General features: G+C 45.2%; 1 protein-coding gene and 1 long non-coding RNA gene across 3 annotated transcripts in view; one reads left to right on the top strand and one right to left on the bottom strand.

Moving 5' to 3' along the window:
• Window positions 1–18,414, bottom strand: part of LOC111928712 (serine/threonine-protein kinase PAK 3) — a 117,676-nt gene that overhangs the window by 70,182 nt on the left and 29,080 nt on the right. The window lies entirely within an intron of this gene.
• On the top strand, window positions 1,736–2,513 carry LOC111928711 (uncharacterized). The gene is made up of 2 exons (XR_002864265.2): window positions 1,736–1,820; window positions 2,357–2,513. It is a non-coding gene; the product is annotated as an uncharacterized LOC111928711 (long non-coding RNA).

Consider the following 18,414-nt stretch of genomic DNA (forward strand, 5'->3'; position numbering starts at 1 on the left):
CTAGCCTGCAAGACTGAAGCCTTATAGTTAGAAAAAGCATGATAGAGAATTCCTATCTTGATCTAGAGAATACCCTTCCCAAGCTTACTAGGGTTGTGACCTGGAACATTAAAATGCAAGAAACTCTCCAGCTGCTGACCATGCAAAGTGGTTGATATTGGATTAAAGATTCAAGGCTCTCTCCTGTAGCATACAGGCACCAACTGCATTGGCTGAAGTGCCCCTCTCTTCTTTAGTGTGCCCAATACCGGCTACAGCAGCAGGACTGAGACTGTCTTTGTGATACAAACAATTTACAACAGCTGAAGAGAAGGATTCCTCTGAAACCTGATTGAGACACTTCAACCAGCATTTTAGAAAGCCTGCCTAGAGGAAGGGCTATTGACTTAGCAAGACTGACCACATCATGATAGTAGATGGAGAATGAGCCAAAAAGCAAACTTACATGTACAGACCACCTCAATGCACTTACTTCTTTAGAGAATATCCCCTTCTTCTCTTCACTGTGAACCCTCCAGCACCCTCCTTCCCTTTCTCCCCTGCACACACTAGCAGCTTACTTTACATCAGGACACAGCCAGTAAAATGTGCATGATTTTTTTCATGCCAAGCAGTATTTCTGTTGTTTGTCTCCAAACCTTGGTTTTGTTTGGCCACAAAGGGAACTCCATAAGCAGTTGTGAAGGCTAAGCATGTGTGCAGGTACAAACACCAAGGTGAAGTTCAGTCCATAAATTTATCTTCCATGTCATTGGGATGGCTACAGTCTGCTTTGACACAGCATAGCTGAAACCAATTATTAGTTTGGAGACAGAAGGCCACTATCCCAGAAATAATCCTTTTATCATATTTTCAGAGTCCGTAAAGCAGTGCAGCATAAATTTTCTGACAAAAGCGTGTGTTTTTTCTTCTCATGATTCTTGAATTATGCATTTCGGTGTACAAAACTACACAGGTTTGACAAGTCTTACCTGAACAGTAGAAGAGTTTTGAATCCCAAGATTAAGGAAGGATATGTTCATGAGACCCTGGCCACATGGCAGTCTATAGGAAGAGGTTAAGACCTGTTGGACATCTTTTGAAAACACTTTCAGTGACCAGTTTCTTTAAGAAGCTCAAGGAAGCATGAATTTCATCATTCATGCACAGAGTAGAAGAACACAATTAATGGAAAATCTGTGAAAGTTTCATTCTCCATCCAATGTGGATCAAAACCAAACACAGTAACAAAAAATACTTCCAAGAATTTTAAGTATGACCTTTTGGCCAGCTTGAGTCAAATGTATAAAACATGATAGTACATTTCAGCCCTCACCTCTGACTGTGAAAGTCAGGTTTTCAGAGAATACAGTCAGTCTTATTAATCTGGTGCTCAAAGATGTTATCTAATCAAAAGCTGGGATCAGGAAGAAATCTTCAGCTGACATTAAAATGTTAAATGCAATGGACTGAATCCGATTATTATTGCTATTGCAATTGCTAATATATGAGATGGGGCTGGAGGGTCTGATTACCAAGATAAACAAGTGCCATCAGTGCCACTGGAGACAGAGACTAATTGAAGCTTTGGACTTGTTCTGCTCTGCAGTGCCAGGTCAGACTCCCCTTCCACCTCAGACCTGCTGATATCTGGGAATCCAGTAAGCTCCCACAGGGTCAGAGAATCCCTGTCCCAGTGATAGTGTCTGGGTGCTCTCACGCATCACAAAGGCTACAAACCTGCATGGTTGCCCAACTGTTTTGCTAACCTCCACGTTCCATGGGATACTTCCTTCTTTTGGTACCCGTAAAATTGAAAGCTCAGAGATTTATGATCCCAGGTAAAGCCAGCATATAAACAGAGAAACAATTTCCTTCCATGAGCAAGTTAATTTCTCTTGTAAGAGATCTCACATCAGGCTGTCATCTCTTCAGCCAAGGTATCAAGACAACCTTCGTTGTCATGGAAGTGCCTTTGCAGTCAGTCTACCTGCCAGTCCAAGCTCTTCAATGCAAAGATATGTCATAAACCTTCCTCCCAAAAAATCCTTCACTGAGTGAGAGGAAAATGGGCTGCATCAACAGCTTTCAACTATTTGAAATGACTTTGTGAAGTTTTATAGGGACCCAACCCAGCCAAGAACAATCACCCTTAAAACAGAAATGAAAATTAAATATATTTATTTTTTTATGAATAAAAAGCAGCATGTTCCACTGGAGCGTCCACTCCACCTCTGTGCCACTGTGACACCTCCACTTACAGTCACACTTAGCTTCTGCCAGGGCACCATGGGGCCCACCAGGCATCACACTCGGTACTCACCTCCCAATATTGTCTGGAGCAGGTAATGATTCCATACAATCTTTTCAATGACAGGTTCCATCTCACATGGAGGCTGCTGTCAAGGAGGAAGAGAGCCAGAAGCCAATATTGGATTTGGTGATAACCCACCTGCTCTCCTGATCACACGTATCCACGCTGGACTCCAGCCAACAGGATGCTGCCAAATGTAATAGATGATTACATGACATTACTCCAGCTTACACCAGTGTAAATAACACTGGGCTCCTGCCCTTCTTTTCCTGTGCTACAAGTGTGGCTTTATTGTGCAGCTGCCAGTCTGAATGCCAATCCACTCTTCCTTTGGCTTTCTTCAGGACCCAGACTCTCACGCTTCAGTGCATCCTTGCAGTTGAAACAAGATGTTTGCTCATACATATTTTTAATCCTGTTGCTACCCTAGCTGCTTCTTGTTAGTGGCCTTGCACAGCCACACCAGGGGAACAGCCCAATTATCTTGTACAACTCAGAGGAGAGCCACTGCTGCAGGAGAGGAGTGCTTGCCCCAGTGAGAACAGCTACTGTCCCATGGTGAGGGGAGGAAATCCCAGAGGCAAGGGAGGAAATGCCAGATAAATTCCTTACCACCAAAGGAAGAGAAACACCATTCTTCTAGCACATGCTGTCTTTGTTACATCTCAGAGGGCTGTGCACAACCCTGCAGATGCGGGTAAGGAGTGATTTCTGAACAGAGCAGCTCTCTGGGGCAGAGCTCCAGAAGTAATGCAGGGCTGGACCACTCCAGGGCACACTCACTCTTTACAGGACAAAATGACATATGGTCACAGACCCAAAGCTGGCCAGTAGAGACATATATTGCTGAACAGGATGGGTTTACCCATCACCAGTATTTCAGCTTCTGCTGACTTGGACTGAAGCTCCCAAGGAACCACCTTAGCCAAGCCCAGTCACACTGGAGTCACACTGACCACAGTGTCTCCTTGGAGCTGATAACTACAGGTCAAGTTATAGTCAGGGCTACCAGCACACAGCCTCACACCACTCTCCCTGTGCTACTGGCTTGCAGTATGAAGCATAGGTGAAGGTAAGACAAGCCTTATGTATTTAGGTTAAGCCAAAATCTCTCTGCTCACACAGACATCACCACAAAGACCCACTCCTGCTCCTTCAAGCTTGTCATCACATGAGACACGGGCTCTACCTCCCATAAGAGATCTGATCTGTCAGTTCAGGCTGAGGCATATGAAACCCAACTCCTTCTCCTCCAAGGAGATAAGTGACTGTACAACCTTAGCTACACTTACTGGTGTCTGTAGTTAGGGAAGAGGAGACTGACTCATCCTTTGGAGGTCCAGTCCCTTCACCACCTGCCTTCCCCAAGTTCTGCACCAGTGAAATGGATTTTCACATTCAGTCCTGCACACAGTCTTGAGCAATCCCATGTGATTTTGTGTGGCAGCCGTGCTCTTTTTGAAACACTGCATGGTCTAGAACAGATTGACTGCACAGCAAGGTGAACAAAATGTCTGGACAATTGCTATGGCAAAAAACTGGCATTGCTTCATACTACTGCTGCCAATTATGTCCTGGCAGTACAATGAATCCCTTACCACCTTCGCTCACAAATGCTGGGCAGGAGGAGCTTTATAGCCTTTGCTTTTGCCTCACTAATCTTTGGTGGACTGACAAGTCCCATGGACCAGGAACAGACTGCTCTTCTGGCTCAGAAACAGAGCTCATACTTTGCCTTTACTGACTGTTCAAAATGTGCCCTCAGATCCTGGTGTGCCATTTTTCTAATGAAAGCTGAATGTCACTGCCTGTCCCACCAGGAATAAATGCCAGCAGCATGAAGCCCCAATTCTGGCCACTTCTTGCACCAGACAGCAGTTGGACTGTTTGTCACATGAGAGGGGCAATGGGCACGAATGTGCCACCCCATCTGATGCCAGCATGCCTGGTGTCATGTAAGCCATTCTGTTGTCAAAAAATCCCAAATTTTGGTGGCGACATCAGCCATCGCTGAATTAGCAAGTCTGCATCACTACATCCTTTCAGTGCCCTTGTACTCACCAGGCCTAGAAAGATGAGCTGCTCTGAATGGAAACAGGGTCTTACCAACACAAGGCTCTCTGCTTACTGCAGCACTGGCCACCACCCTACAGTGTCTGACTTCAGCAGGTGAATGCTGCCCTATTCTGCACTTGTGCTGGTTTTGCATTAATTGAAATTTGTTGAGGAGGAAAGATGATATTTTTGGGAGGGGGCTGCTAAGAGCTTCCTCTGTGCCTAGCAAAAACAAATAGCTGGCTACCTCTGAGAACTGACAACCTATTGAACCATTTAGAACCTGGGTCCGCCTCTGTGAGATTCATATTTTAAAGACAGGCAAGCCCAGGACATCTCCCTTGCTTTGGCTTTGAAAGAGGTGAGTGGCAGACCCAGCCTTGCGTGGCCTGCGTGGCTGGGCCGAGCTGGTCCCATGCAACCTGGCTGTTACCGCTGAAGATGAATAGATCACGCAGACACAGGTCGAGGTGTGGTGAAAGAAAGAGCAGAGTTTATTTTCCCTCCCAGGATTTATAGGCTTCTTACCACGGCCAGGGATTGGATGGTCAGGATAACACTTTCTCACTGCACTGGCCATGAGAGATGCCCATCACAAGACGTGTAACAGAAAGAATGTACACATATCTATGTTTGCAGTTTCTGTCCTGGGAAAGTCCTTAGAAAACTATGTTAGCAAGCTCAGAAGCTGAGTTTTCAGGGCGACACCTGGCCAAGGTTTTCTGGGTGGTGAGTGGGCTGCTGGGCTCTTCACTAGGGAGTTCCCTGGGTCTTGTCCCAGCGGGCGGCTGGAGTCCCTTCCCAGCAGGGCTGGGCCCATTCCTGGCAGAGTTCGCCAGTCCTTTTTCCAGCGGTGCCGCCAGGCTATGCCACACTGGCACCGAGAACAGCCATGCGGCGGGGACCAACGCTGGGAGTGGTCCTGTGGTCAGTGCTGGGGATGGCCCACAGGCCAGGAGTGGCTGAAGGCTGGAAGTGGCCACTGCTGTTTTGTACCGGGAGCGGCCACATGGCCGGGACTGCGCAGCCGAAAGCAGTGAGACTGGGACTGCAGCATGCGGCCTTGGCTGTTTCAGCATGCCTCACAATGAATTCTGTTTGGCTGCTTTTAGCCAGCCATGGTGCGCACAGAAGGACAAAAATGGCAGCAGCAGCTTTTCTTGTTTCCGGAGCTCCGCATGAAGAAAAGCGCTGAGCGAGCTGGCACGACGGTGTCGGCAGAGACCCCGTGAGCAGCAGTGAGGCATGGAGAGCGATCTCCCCAATGCACAGCCTGGATGAGATCAGCTTTTCAGCGCTGCAAAACTCTATAAAAACTGTTTCAGTTGATAAAGCTTGAGAACAAATGAACCTACGAATTCTCTCCCAAGTCAGGGAAAGGAAGGGGTGAAGACATGTAAGGAAAACAATATGGGACGCTGAGGTTGGCAAAGAAGGAGTCAAATTCTGGTTAGGAGGGAACTGAGGAGATATCTTGGGCTGAAATTCTCTTTGTAAAGCTATAGTGAAGATATATGTTTGATATACCAGACTTTGTTTTTTCACTGTAAGTCATGAAGTGCATGATGTAGCATTCACCTGTAGCCCATGAGAAAATGCTCCATTCACTGGAGCATGTGGATTCTGAAAAGCTGTAATTTAATGAGGAGCTTGAACAGAGAGAGAGATGAGAAACTTTCCTCCAGGGATAGAAGAAGAGCTTCTGTTCCCAGAGATAAAAGAAGAGAACTTTTGGGGGTTTTTATGCCAGAACAGCTCATCCTTAAAATAGTACCCCATAAGTTGACATGGCCCATGAAAGCAGCTTTGGGAAAGCTGCAAGGCATGGGAGGGACTTTCACACTGCAAACAGATTTTCCTTTCCCGGCTGGCTGTTTCACTGTGACATTAAGCCACAGGAAAACTGTTTCTTATGGAGAAGTCTCCATGGCATGGCAAGAGAAACTCCTCTCCCTACAAGAACTGATGAAAGACTATTGTAGAGGTGGCAGGTGATTGAAAATCCCAGGTTTTGTCTCTACACTGTCAGTTGGGAAAGAAAAGAAGTTGTGGAGAGGGAGGAGAAGTGTTCTGAAGGTCTTATTCTGATTCGTATTCTTTTAGTTTTGTTAATAAAGTTTTCTTTATACCTTTTAAGTTTTGAGCCTGCTTTGCATTCCTTCTCATATCTCTTCATGTCTCACAGCAGGAAACGAGTTAGTAATTCTAGTAGGTGCACTGACAATTTTAACCAGCGCTAAACCCACTACAGCACTTTTTGTTACACATGCCAGAAGTGATTTGGGCCCTTCAAAACCCTGAGACAATGTTGTGTATTCATGAGTGCCCTCTGCTGGCACCTTCCCCATTAACCTTTCCAAAGCCACTTGGTGGAGTGTGGAGCTCTCCAGATCCAGAGCACACAGGTACCATTGGCTCCTGTCCCCTTCCTAGCAGGTGAAAAATTCTGTGCCTTCTCCAATATCCCAAAGTTTCTGGTCTCATCAGCTGCTGAAAATAAAGCAGGTAGATCCATTCTGTAATCTGCTACACTAAGTGTTAAAGCAAAACAAACATGTTTCCCTGGTAGGATTAAGCATAGGAGTTAAGGAAACACTTGAGACCTCAGGAGATTCTTAGTGATGCTTCCACTATCTGGATAACAAGACATCAACACAAAAAATGTCCACCTAACATAAACGTGTACTGGCTTCTTCCTCAAAAGACTGCCTGGCCCTCTGGAACTTCAGTGTTCAAGTATTGCAGCTGCAAAGACAACCCTGAGACTCAGAAAGCCAGATATATTGCAGAGTGTGCTGAGGGCCAGAAAGAATGGCTCTGCCATGAGTGACTAACAGTTTCTGTATCCCCGCTGGATGCCTGATTAAATTACCTGCTCTAACCTAAGTAGAAATTATTAAGCTTGAAGTAGAAATCTTTGGATAAAAGTTTGTGACCCATTTTGCATGGCAGGTCAGACTATCTGGTCTGAATTGTCCCATTCTCTTGTGATGAGGGCCATGATGGGAGAGCTTGAATCTGAGAACTGGCAGCCAAAGAACAGCAGGACACTGTAAGAGTTTACCTGGGATCACAGTACCATTAAAGCAGTATTTTAGGAGGGAAAATACTAATATTTCCTACCCAGGTTTTTCTCAAGCAGTAATGAAAAATTAAGGAGATATATATTATGACTGACATGGACTATGTGCAGTAAACAAATAATGAAAATAAACCATTAGAATATGCAGTGTGGGAACTCCTGTGCCATATCTGCTATCATTTATTAATTATATTTCCACAGCAATATACGTCTGCAGCACCCTGTAGTCTAAAGCCCCTTCCTTTCTAAGTGTTAATTAGGGCTCACAATCAATGCTGAGAAGTGAAGGAAGTGTGTTAGTCTCTCTCGTATGTTTCCTTGCCAGGAAACTTGGTTTTAGAAGCACCAAACACATGCCATTTCAAATGAAGTTCCCAAGTGTTTGGCACCTCTAGAAAACAGCTCCTGCACCTTAGCAATTAAAACCAACAGAAGTCCAATATTCTTTCAGTGGCTGGAGTTAAAGACTACTTCTGCCAAAAACTGCAAAAACAAGTGGTAATCGTGTATCTGTATAACAGGGGAGAAAGGAATGGAAAAAGGAGGGCATTACTTATGATATGGTATCTCTCCTCCCTTTCTGCCAGGAACACGGTAGGCATGGAATGGTCACAATTTACAAAAGGCCACAGAAACAAAACATGAACCAAAGATTTGACCTCCACACACATCACCTCACAAATGGGACAATTCTACCACAATTAAAAATGGGAGTTTTTTCTAAAGATCGTTTATAGAGGGCAATGGCCTGGTCAATGAGAAAGCTGGATTTAACTTGCTTAATCTCCAGTGAGGTATGATTAGGAACTCACTGGAAAAGCCCAACTGTTGCTACCATTATGCAAAGGCAGATGTGTCGCAAGCACAGACTGTCACTGCTGGAGGAAGAAGGTGTTCAGGTACCAAGGGAGCAGGACAGCCCATGTTCTTATGGAAACTTGCATGTCAGGATGAACAGTTACAAAACAAAATCTAATATCTCCCGCTACAGAATCAGTTCATGAGTGGCTGGAGGTGATATGCTAAAACCAATACAAGTGCATGGAAAGGCTGAGCCACAGAGCCAGAGCACCCAGGAGATGCCCAAGGCAGCTTCACCCAGACTGCATGCCCAACATAATCCCCTGCCAAGACACAACCTCCAGATGCAGACAGTGCTGGCAAGAGTAAGTATTTGGCAGATGAAAAGGCAAAAAACATCTGTAAGCTCCAAAGGTAAAATGCATTATTCTCACCCCTAATAACTCACAGATGTATTTTTTCCCTATCTTGTCTGCAAACATTGCAAACTAGCATTCCATTTCCTACTGAACTATGATGCCCACAGAAAGTAACCCTTGTGAGATGATACAGTGCATTGAAAACGAAGTTTCTAAAAGCATTTGAGATAATGGAGAAAACAAGGCATCAGAAGCAGTAATGAATGAATGCAGAGACAGGATTCCACTGTACCTCAGAATTCTGAGCTTCAAAATTACATGGAAATCCCAGCTTTCCTAGCTGTAATAGCTAAGGAGATAGACTGAATGCTCTGAGGCAATTCATTTTTCAACAAGTCAATGCAGTCTGCAGCCAGAGCATCACATTGCAGTCATGCTACCTGTTAGTGTGAAAAAAGATCAAAGAGCAAACAGGAACCAATCTAGCAAGGCACAGTGAGAAGGTGCAGCCACATCACTGTTCTCTCACAGCTCACCTCCCTGAACACAAGGAGAGTCTGCACTTACATAGAGAAGAAGCTGGTAATGCCAAGCAGCCCCTTTCCCTGCTTGCTGCCGTGCTCTGCACACACTTGCTCAGGGCCCCCCACGACCCAGACCAACAGCACTGCTGGGCAACTCCAGTACGGCAGAGTCAAAAGAGCCAGAAATCCAGAAAGGTCAGGCTGGAAAAAAAAAAAAAAAACCCAACAAAACAAACAAACAAAAAAAAACAACAAAAAAAACAAAACCAAGGAAGTACAGGAAGTACATTGTCTTTATGAACTTTGATCAGCCCTTTTCTCTTCTGTTTTTCTGTCACCTATCATTAAAATTAAATAATATTTGGTCTTGTTGCCTTGTTAACCAAGAGACACTGCAGACTCAGAAAGTCAAACTCAGTCCACCCCGCTGGATACTTGCTCCTGGTATACTTGATGGAAAAGCACAGTATAAGAGGAAGAGAAGAGGGGACTCATTCCTGGAAATGTAAATGCCTATCCAGCTCATAAAAGAAATATTGCAGAGGGGTTAGAGACACATGAGATTTATAATTAGGATAATTCTATGCAGATGTATCACTAGCTACTGTTAAACAGTGTGAAAAAAACAGATTCACAGATCCGCAAAGGATGTGGGACAGAGAACAGCAGCAGCACAATATAATGCCCAGCCCTCACCCATTGTCTTTACAACAAGTAGTCAACACTCCTGCAAAGGTGCCTGCTTATGATTCACATCTGTGTTATCTTCCATGCCCATTTTAGTCCTAATCTCAAAAAAGTGCTGTTTATCTCCCCAGACATCACTTACCCAGTTCTGCACAGCCATGAGTTCATCATATATTTCCTTGCCTTGAGAAGTCTGAATAAGGACACTCCAAAACCCAAAGGAAAAATGAAACAGTGCTGGATGCTCCTCAGATCATCAAAAACACAGGGCAGCACTGTAGCATGGACACAAAGCTTTCTGCTAGAGGGACAGCATTTTAGGAGGATTTCTGTTTTTCTTCTCTCTTCCTGATGCTTCCTTACAAATCAGGGTCTCTCCCTGCCTAGTTCTTCTGTGCTAGAAGTCTCATTGCAGCTGCAGGGAAAGACAAGCCACTTTGCTTGCATGGCTGCCTCTGCCTTTCAAGCAGATTTGTATTAGACATTGCCACCCAGCACAATTTGCGTACATACCAAAGGGTGAGACCTGCACAAAATTAAGCAGGAAAACCATTTGTCTCTCATCTTGGAAAAGGTTAACGGCATAGATTCTTTGCAAATGTTTACAATTAAATGTTTCCTAAGCCTCTGAGCTATAGAATTTATTTATTTATTTATTATTTTTATATTATATATATATATATTTATATTTATATTATTTAATTATTTTAAAATTATTTTATTTATAATAATTTAGAGAACATAAAAAGGGGTTCACCCTCTTCCCCCAGTCCCACAATCTTATTTACTTTAGATTAACATGAATGACCTCTTCTTCACTTGAGCTTATTCACTGCCCACAGAGCAGGGCCTGGTTGTACTGAATTATTTCCCTGCCATCATGAAATGCTACTCAGCTGCATCAGAGGGGACAAGGGTACTTCGCTTTCTAGACCATTAACTGTTCAACACCCAGACAAGACTCCTATTTAAACCTTACTCAGATCAGAAGGGCTGCAGAAAAACCATGACCTGAGTATGAGATACCTGACTTAACACACAAAACACTAGGTCCAAACATGTGGTAAAGAAAACAGGGGTGAACTACAGCCTGGTAATTACATGTGATCATACATGGCAGGGGAAAAAGCAGTCCTGACATGAAATGCTTCATCTCATTTCCTCCTGCTGCTCCCTCTCTCTCTGTCCTCAACTTGGGCTAGGTGATCTTTGAAATGGGTTAATTTAAATTATATGACATATGATATATGAAGTGTCACCTCCAAATTAAACCAGGCTGAAGAAAGCTCTTCAGGACCTTTGTGTCCCTTCTTTCTCCCTTCCTTTCTCACATTACTCTAAAGAGATGAACATCATTCACCATTCTGGCCACCAACAGAAAACAGCTCCTACATGAAAGGCATCTTCAGGTGAATACTCTAAGGTCAAGGAAGATATGACCTCATTGCCCCAGTCCTCCAAGAATAACAGCCCAGACTGAAGGCCTTCCACAAATCAAATCTCCTGTGTCAGACACAAACCCAAATTATTCTGGCATATAAGCACAGATCAGTGCTGAAAGAATGGCCTGAATGGCCCATTGGGCAATTAAAATCTGTTTTACTCCTTTGTTGTCCAGGCAGGCTGCCTGATTGACTGGACCCTTTTACTCAGGAAAACAAATATTAGACCCAGTCTTCAGCTGGCAGAAAGCCACACAGTGCTATCAATTCCTCTGTTACCCTGACTGAAATTTTGACCTCTGGCTTACAACTACATTGAAGCTCTTAGTTCCTACCTGCACCTCTCATACTTTCAAATGGCACCAATCACTAATTTTTGCAGACCTGGGACTGATTTTCTCAGACCTCACTGCATCAGGCTCACAGTCACCCTATGTAGCACCTGGGAACTTAATCTGGTATGAACTTTATTGCACGGGTTTGTGAGCTTTTGCAGTGATTTGCAAATAATAAGAGAGTTCAGACACAACCTATATTTACTGTATTTAAATGTTTCATTCGTTAATACAAAACAGGATCCCGCCTAGAGAAGCAGAAACTGAAACCTAAAGTAGAGCAGACGAGTGTGAAGTACAGATGGCAATAACTGTGGAGGCTCCGGAGCCAAAGGCAATTAGGGTGTGGAAGGAGGCCTCCAAGGTGTAAGGTTGTTGGGGGTTAGGTGTCTTTTTTTTTTATTTTTTTAGTTCTGGCTTGCCTGTGGAATTTTTACCCATTAGTTGCCGGGAAAACCTAACTGCAGGTACTTGGTGGGTACTTGACAAAAGACAAAGAGTTTGGCCCGGGCCCAGGGCGAGAAGGGGGCAGGAAAAGGGGAGGGTGGGGACAGTTTGGCGGACTTTCTTCAGCTTCGGAGAAGGACACTTTGGGCGCAGAGCTGCTGCGGTGGGGAGAAGGGAATTTCGCCATCACCCAGACGGAGCTGCTGCTGCTTCTCCTTCTCCCCTCTTTGTTGGTGGCCTCGCACCCCCTGTCCTGCCGGGACGTGTGGCAGTGCCAGGCACCGCCACGGAGCTGCTGATCCACCTCAGCCACCGGCCCAGGATCTCAGCTCATCCCTGCTGATCCACCTCAGCCACCGGCCCAGGATCTCAGCTCATCCCTGCTGTTCCAGCTGAGTGTTCCTCAGAGCCCTGCAGGAGCACCGGCACTGACTGCCCGAGGGGTTTGTGAAGCAAAGCCTCTCCTCCATCCCTTCCCATCTCAGCCGAGAAAGCTGCCACGGGGTCCCTGGTTCTGTTTTGTTGCTAACGCTGTAGTTATATTTATACTGCTATAAATACTAGTAAAGAACTGTTATTCCTAATCCCAGATCTCTGCCTGAGAGCCCCTTGATTTCAGAATTATAATAATTTTGAGGGAGGCGGGGTCTACATTTTTTCATTCCAAGAGTGTCTCCTACCCTCCCTAGCAGACACCTGTCTTCTAAAACCAAGACAAAGGTTCTCCCCCATTTTAACTTTATAAGAAAATACTTTTCCCACAGTCTATTGCACCTCCATTTTGTTGCACACCAGTTTAAGTACCCAGTTAGCCTGTTGGCTGTCCCTCCTGTTGTTTACCTTGTATGTCCCTTCCCTAGAAAGTTCTCCTCTCCCTGTTTCCCCATTGGCCCCAGTTTGGTGCAATCCTCTGCCCCTGTGATCCCGTTGGCTTTCCCTCTCCCTGACCCACCTTGCACCACTTTATATACAATTGACATCTAATTGTTTGGAAGCTTTGCTCCAAACAAATGAACACCTGCAGTTTGCCCTTGACAGCTACCCAGGGCAAATTTCAATTCACTATCCCAAACATAAGCTTTTCAATTCGGCTTTCAATTTGGTCCCCAAATGGCTGAAAAGTCCTACTCCACTCAAGGCTATGACAGTTTTTGCCAATGGCTCTGGGAGATCCCACAAGTCAGTTATGACTTGGAAAGATCCAGTGACAAAGAAGTGGGAGTCTGATGTCGAAATTGTGCAGGTATCCCCCCAAATTGCAGAATTAGCAGCTGTAGTCAGAGCATTCTCGAGGTTCCCAGAGCCTCTCAATTTGGTCACTGATTCAGCATACGTAGCTGGTGTAGCTGAAAAGGGTAAACATTATTTTCTCAAAGAGGTGTCAAATCCTAAACTGTATGAACTGCTCTCAAAACTTGTCTACCTTCTCTTCCACTGAGAACAGCCGTACCATATAATGCATGTCAGGACACACACTGACCTTCCAGGACCCATCATTGAAGGTAACTGGAGAACAGATGCTCTGTTAATGGTAGCACAGACCACATTACCAAACACCTTTCAACAGGCCAAAATATCTCATGAGTTCTACTACCAGAACATGCCCTCACTAGTGCAAATGTTCAAAAGGTCCTGAGGACAGGTGAGAGCAATAGTAGTGCCCTGCCCTAATTGCCAAAAATATGCCTTACCATCCTTAGGCATCGGGGTTAACCCCTGAAGACTGGAATCATTACAATTATGGCAAACAGATGTAACACACTATCCTTCTTTTGGACGACTGAAATACATATACGTGTTCATAGACACCTTCTCAGGTGCCATTTTTGCTTCTGGTCATGCAGGGGAGAAGGTGAGGGACATTATAAGACATTTTCTCCTAGATTTTGCCACCCTGGGTGTCCCCAAACAAATAAAAACTGATAATGGACCTGCTTACACCTCACAAAAATTCCACCAATTTCTCCAATAGTGGGGCATAAGTTACAACACAGGCATCCCTCACTCTCCAACTGGACAATCCATTGTGGAATGGGCCCACAGATCTTTAAAACAGACCAGCAGTGACGGGGTGGGGGGGGGTGTTGAGTCTCTCAGCAACATTGAGAGACTTGCCAAAGCCACCTACATTTTCAGCTTTCTCAATAAGTCCTACTCCACTGAGTTATTTCTCAATAACTCCTTTATGGAGCTGGCACCCCCCATTGTCCAGCATTTTGCCAATAACACCAGGGCACAAATAAAGGAAAGACCACTGGTGCTGGTCAAGGATCCAGGAAGTAAGGAAATTATGGGTCCATTTCCCTTAATAACGTGGTGGGGAGGGTATGCCTGTGTCTCAACAGGTTCGGGTCCAAAGTGGATACTGGAAAAGAATATCAAGCCCTACATACAAGAGCGAGACGCAGCACCTGAAAGAGATTCAGAAGAAGTCAATAAAATACACCAAGAAAATACACAAGATGACACCTGTTATAAATGCAACGGCCGATTAAAGATTAACAAAGATTAATTTATTATAAATTAATAAAGCAACAAACAGCGAGGAAAAAACCACAATAAATGGACAGCGCAGCGCTGGGTGGACAGGGTCTATACGCAAGGTATAGGTGTTCCCAAATCCACGTCTGAGGGTTCTCTGGCCTGGGTTTTTATAGGGATTTTATGTCCCCAGGCTAGAATTCCAACCAGTTTCCATTCACCAAATGTCCCTGATTGTCGGGTGAATGGATTTCCTGGCCTAGAACATTGAGTCAGTAAGTATCCGGGCAGAGTCTCCTCAAATGTAAAGTGAGTCTGTATGTATTTTAACATATTTCATCACAGCAGGATCGAGAGATCCGGGCTAGCACCGATGGATATCTCGGAGGAGTAGTCTCTTCTTTGTCTTTCTTGATTGAGTTTCTGTAGTATGGGTTTGGCGGGTGTGGTGTTCGATTCTGGCAACGACCATCTTCCTGGGGCTCGTCCCTTTTGTCTTGCTTGATGGTCTCCGGCCGAAATCGGCCGGGCGTTGCCTTTCTCTGGAGGTAGACTTTTAGGCTGGTTCTTTTGTTTCTATGATGGCCTGTGTCCTGTCCTTTCCTCCGAGTTGATGAGTCTGCTGAAACCTGTTATCTGGGGGGGTTCTTTTGCAATTCGTGATTTTTGGAAAAGGAATTCTACCTCGACCGGGAGGAGAATTCCTTATTCCATACTTTCATTTAGTTATAATTATACATACTTTATTTAAACTTCTTATTCCGAATTTTTATTTACCCAATTCTTTATTACAACACCCATGCAGCCTGGAGGTGCAGAAAGAAAAAGCAGATGAGCACACCTCCTCTGACAGATAGCCCAGCTACAGACAACAGGGATACTTTTATCACAGTTTTATCATACTTTTCTGAATTGGATTTCAATGGAAAAGTTATATCTATCCCTCTTACAAGGACATGCTTTAAGTTCTTATATTGTTAATTCCTTTCTTTCTTGGACTTTTAAAACAACTTTTATGTTGCCACCCTTTCCCTTTCTCACACTACTTTCTCCTTATTATTCCGATTTTAATAAAGAAAAGGGGAAGTAGAGGGAAAGTGAGTCCATTAAGTTAAGGATTTGTGTTTTAACGTCTTTCGTTAATTACTTCTTGGGTTTATATGTTCATTTTGACCCTGCATTTTGCTGTTCCCAGAAACAATATGAGGAAGATCTGGATGCTACAGCTCCTGCTGACCATCACAGGGTGGACTGTTCCTCAACCCCACAAAAACATCTGGGTGACCTTCACCAAGACTCTCAACCAAGACAATTTATGCATTGTCACAGGTGAGTTTGGCAACCCCTTATCATCGTGTCCAGTGGGAATTCCCCTGACAGAAAGGCACTGTCCCTATGCTGGTAAAGAACCGAATCTAGTGGATACCTGGGATGAGGCTGCTGCTGCATTCACAAGAGGAGCCCCAAGAATTTGGGTCCTCCACAGCCAAATTCTGTATTTGGTTTCAATACAGGCAACTACATCAGCCTGTCCCACTATATGACCACATTCATTCCTTTCACAGGAACAATGTGGCCCCAATTAGGAAAATTTATTCACATGACTGGTGCAGTTACACCAATGGAACAGCATCCTCATCCACTTCTCATCCCAGAGTACTCCCCCAGGGTGTGTTTCTTATCTGCAGGGATAGGGCTTGGGCAGGAATCCCCTCTCGCCTTCAAGGGGATCCCTGTTGCCTTGGCCAACTTACTACCCTCACCCCAAACATTACACTCTTGCAGGATTGGAAAGTAAAAACTCAATTGGCCTGCCAAAAGAGATTGTATGAGCAATTTGACTAAAATTGTGATAGCCAAATTTATTATTGGAATAAAGGAAAGAGATCACGGTATCCATATTTTTACCTTGGGTAGTCACGGTGAAGACTCTCGGTGAGATTTCTCAGCAGGGGTGTCGGGTTTTGTAAACAGGCCAGCGCAACATCCACAGCCCTCAGTGCCCTTCGGGAGGATGAGGAGACCACCAGGCACACAACCCTCCAAACTAGGGCTGCCATAGACTTTTTGCTGCTTGCCCATAGCCATGGTTGCGAGGAGTTCAAGGGGATGTGTTGTTTTAACCTCACATCCAGAAGCCAATCCTTCCACTGCAGCATCCAAAATCTCCAGGAACAAGTAAAGGACATCAAGGTGGAAGCCAGAACAAGAGAAAGACAGTGGGACTGACTGGTCCCGAGAACTTTTAAAAAAGATCGGACTGACAGGCTTGGCCCAAACATTTGTTGCAGGCATTTTGTGGATTTTAGTTACTATTTTCATTGTTTTGGCTATATTTTCTTGTTAAATTTCTGCAAAAATCTATGGGACAAGCTTTCTTAATAAATAAAGAAGGGGGAGTTGTGGATTCTCCAGAGCTAAAGGCGATTATGGTGTGGAAGGAAGCCTCCAAGGTGTAAGGTTTTCCCCCATTTTAAGTTTATAAGAAAAGGCTTTTCCGATATGTTTCAGTAGGAGTTCAATTCCTAGCTAAGTTAGAAGCTTTTGTGTTTATTTTTCCCCTTTTGGGGCCCCACTGTCACTTGCGGCCTGGAGCTTCTGCTGCTGTGGCTGAGATTTTCACCAGGTTCACCGCCCTCCCTCCCTCCCCCGCGGCAGCAGCTAGGCCTGCCAGCTCCACGCTGCTGCCAGCCCCACTCCAACCCCGGTGCGGGCGGCCACAGCTGTCCCCATGGGGCCCCGGAACTGGCGTTACGTTGAGGTTTGCTCATTTTCCCTTGTACCAGCCACGGTGCAGGTGGCCACCGCGGGGGATTTGCTCCTTTGTTATCGCGGCGCTGGCTCCAGTGGGCAGCAGCTGCCTGCTGAAGTTGGTGCAGGAGATTCACTTATTTGTTGCCCCAACTCTGGCGTAGTGTCTTTGCCACTTTTGCCCATGTTTTTCTGGTTTGCTGTGTCCCAGTGGCAGAGGCTCAGGTGGCTCCTCAGTGGGAAATCCCCTCTCCCCACTCTGCGACTCCAACCTGTGGTCCATCCTGCCTATGAAAGAAACCCTAATCCTTGGAAATTAATTAGAAAATTCCCATGTCTGTTATCGCTTATCTTTACCTGTTGGTATTTTATTCGTAGAAAGTTTGTGTGCCCACCTGCTATAACTTCTAACTGGTTCTTACAATTCCCAACCCCCTGAGGCATTAACCCTTTAAAAGGAAATGGTCAGACCCCCCCGTCCTTTGTCTTTTCTCCTGGATTTCTCCTTACAGAATGAATCTGTGAATTGTAAACCAGAAGAAAGTCCCCCCTTCATTCCTTCACCTGAATTAACAGACACGTGTTCAAAGAGGGGGTGAAAGCTCAAAACCCGAACCAGGGCTCAAACAGCAGCCCTAGCTCAGGCCCCTCTTGGCCCATACCAGAGAGAGAAAAAGAAAATCCATCAGATTTTCCGTCAGATTCCAGAGCTAGCCCTGGAAATCTCTGGCCCATGTCACCCATAGTCCATGGTACCTCCATTTTGTTGTACACCAGTTTAAGTACCCAGTTATCCTGTTGGCTGTCCCTCCTGTTGTTTACCTTGTGTGTCCTCTCCCTAGAAAGTTCTCCTCTCCTCGTTTCCCCATTGGCCCCAGTTTGGTGCAATCCTCCGCTCCTGTGATCCCATTGGCTCTCCCTCTCCCTGACCCCGCCTATGCACCACTTTACCCTGTTCCTTTTGAACCCTGACCCTTGGATCCACCCCCTTCAGCCCATAGATATCCCTGGACTCTCCATTGCTCCCTGTCTTTGTTCCAGGACCCATTCGGTGTGTGGTTGAAATAAACCCCACTGGAACTCAACACAAAGACCCTCCCTGCCTCTCTGTCGACGTGTAGCTGTCCGTGGTGTGTCTGTGAGTGAGCGTGATTGTG

This window comes from Cyanistes caeruleus, chromosome 14 (assembly GCF_971803275.1).
Source record: "Cyanistes caeruleus chromosome 14, bCyaCae1.hap1.1, whole genome shotgun sequence".
Taxonomy (NCBI): Eukaryota; Metazoa; Chordata; class Aves; order Passeriformes; family Paridae; genus Cyanistes; species Cyanistes caeruleus.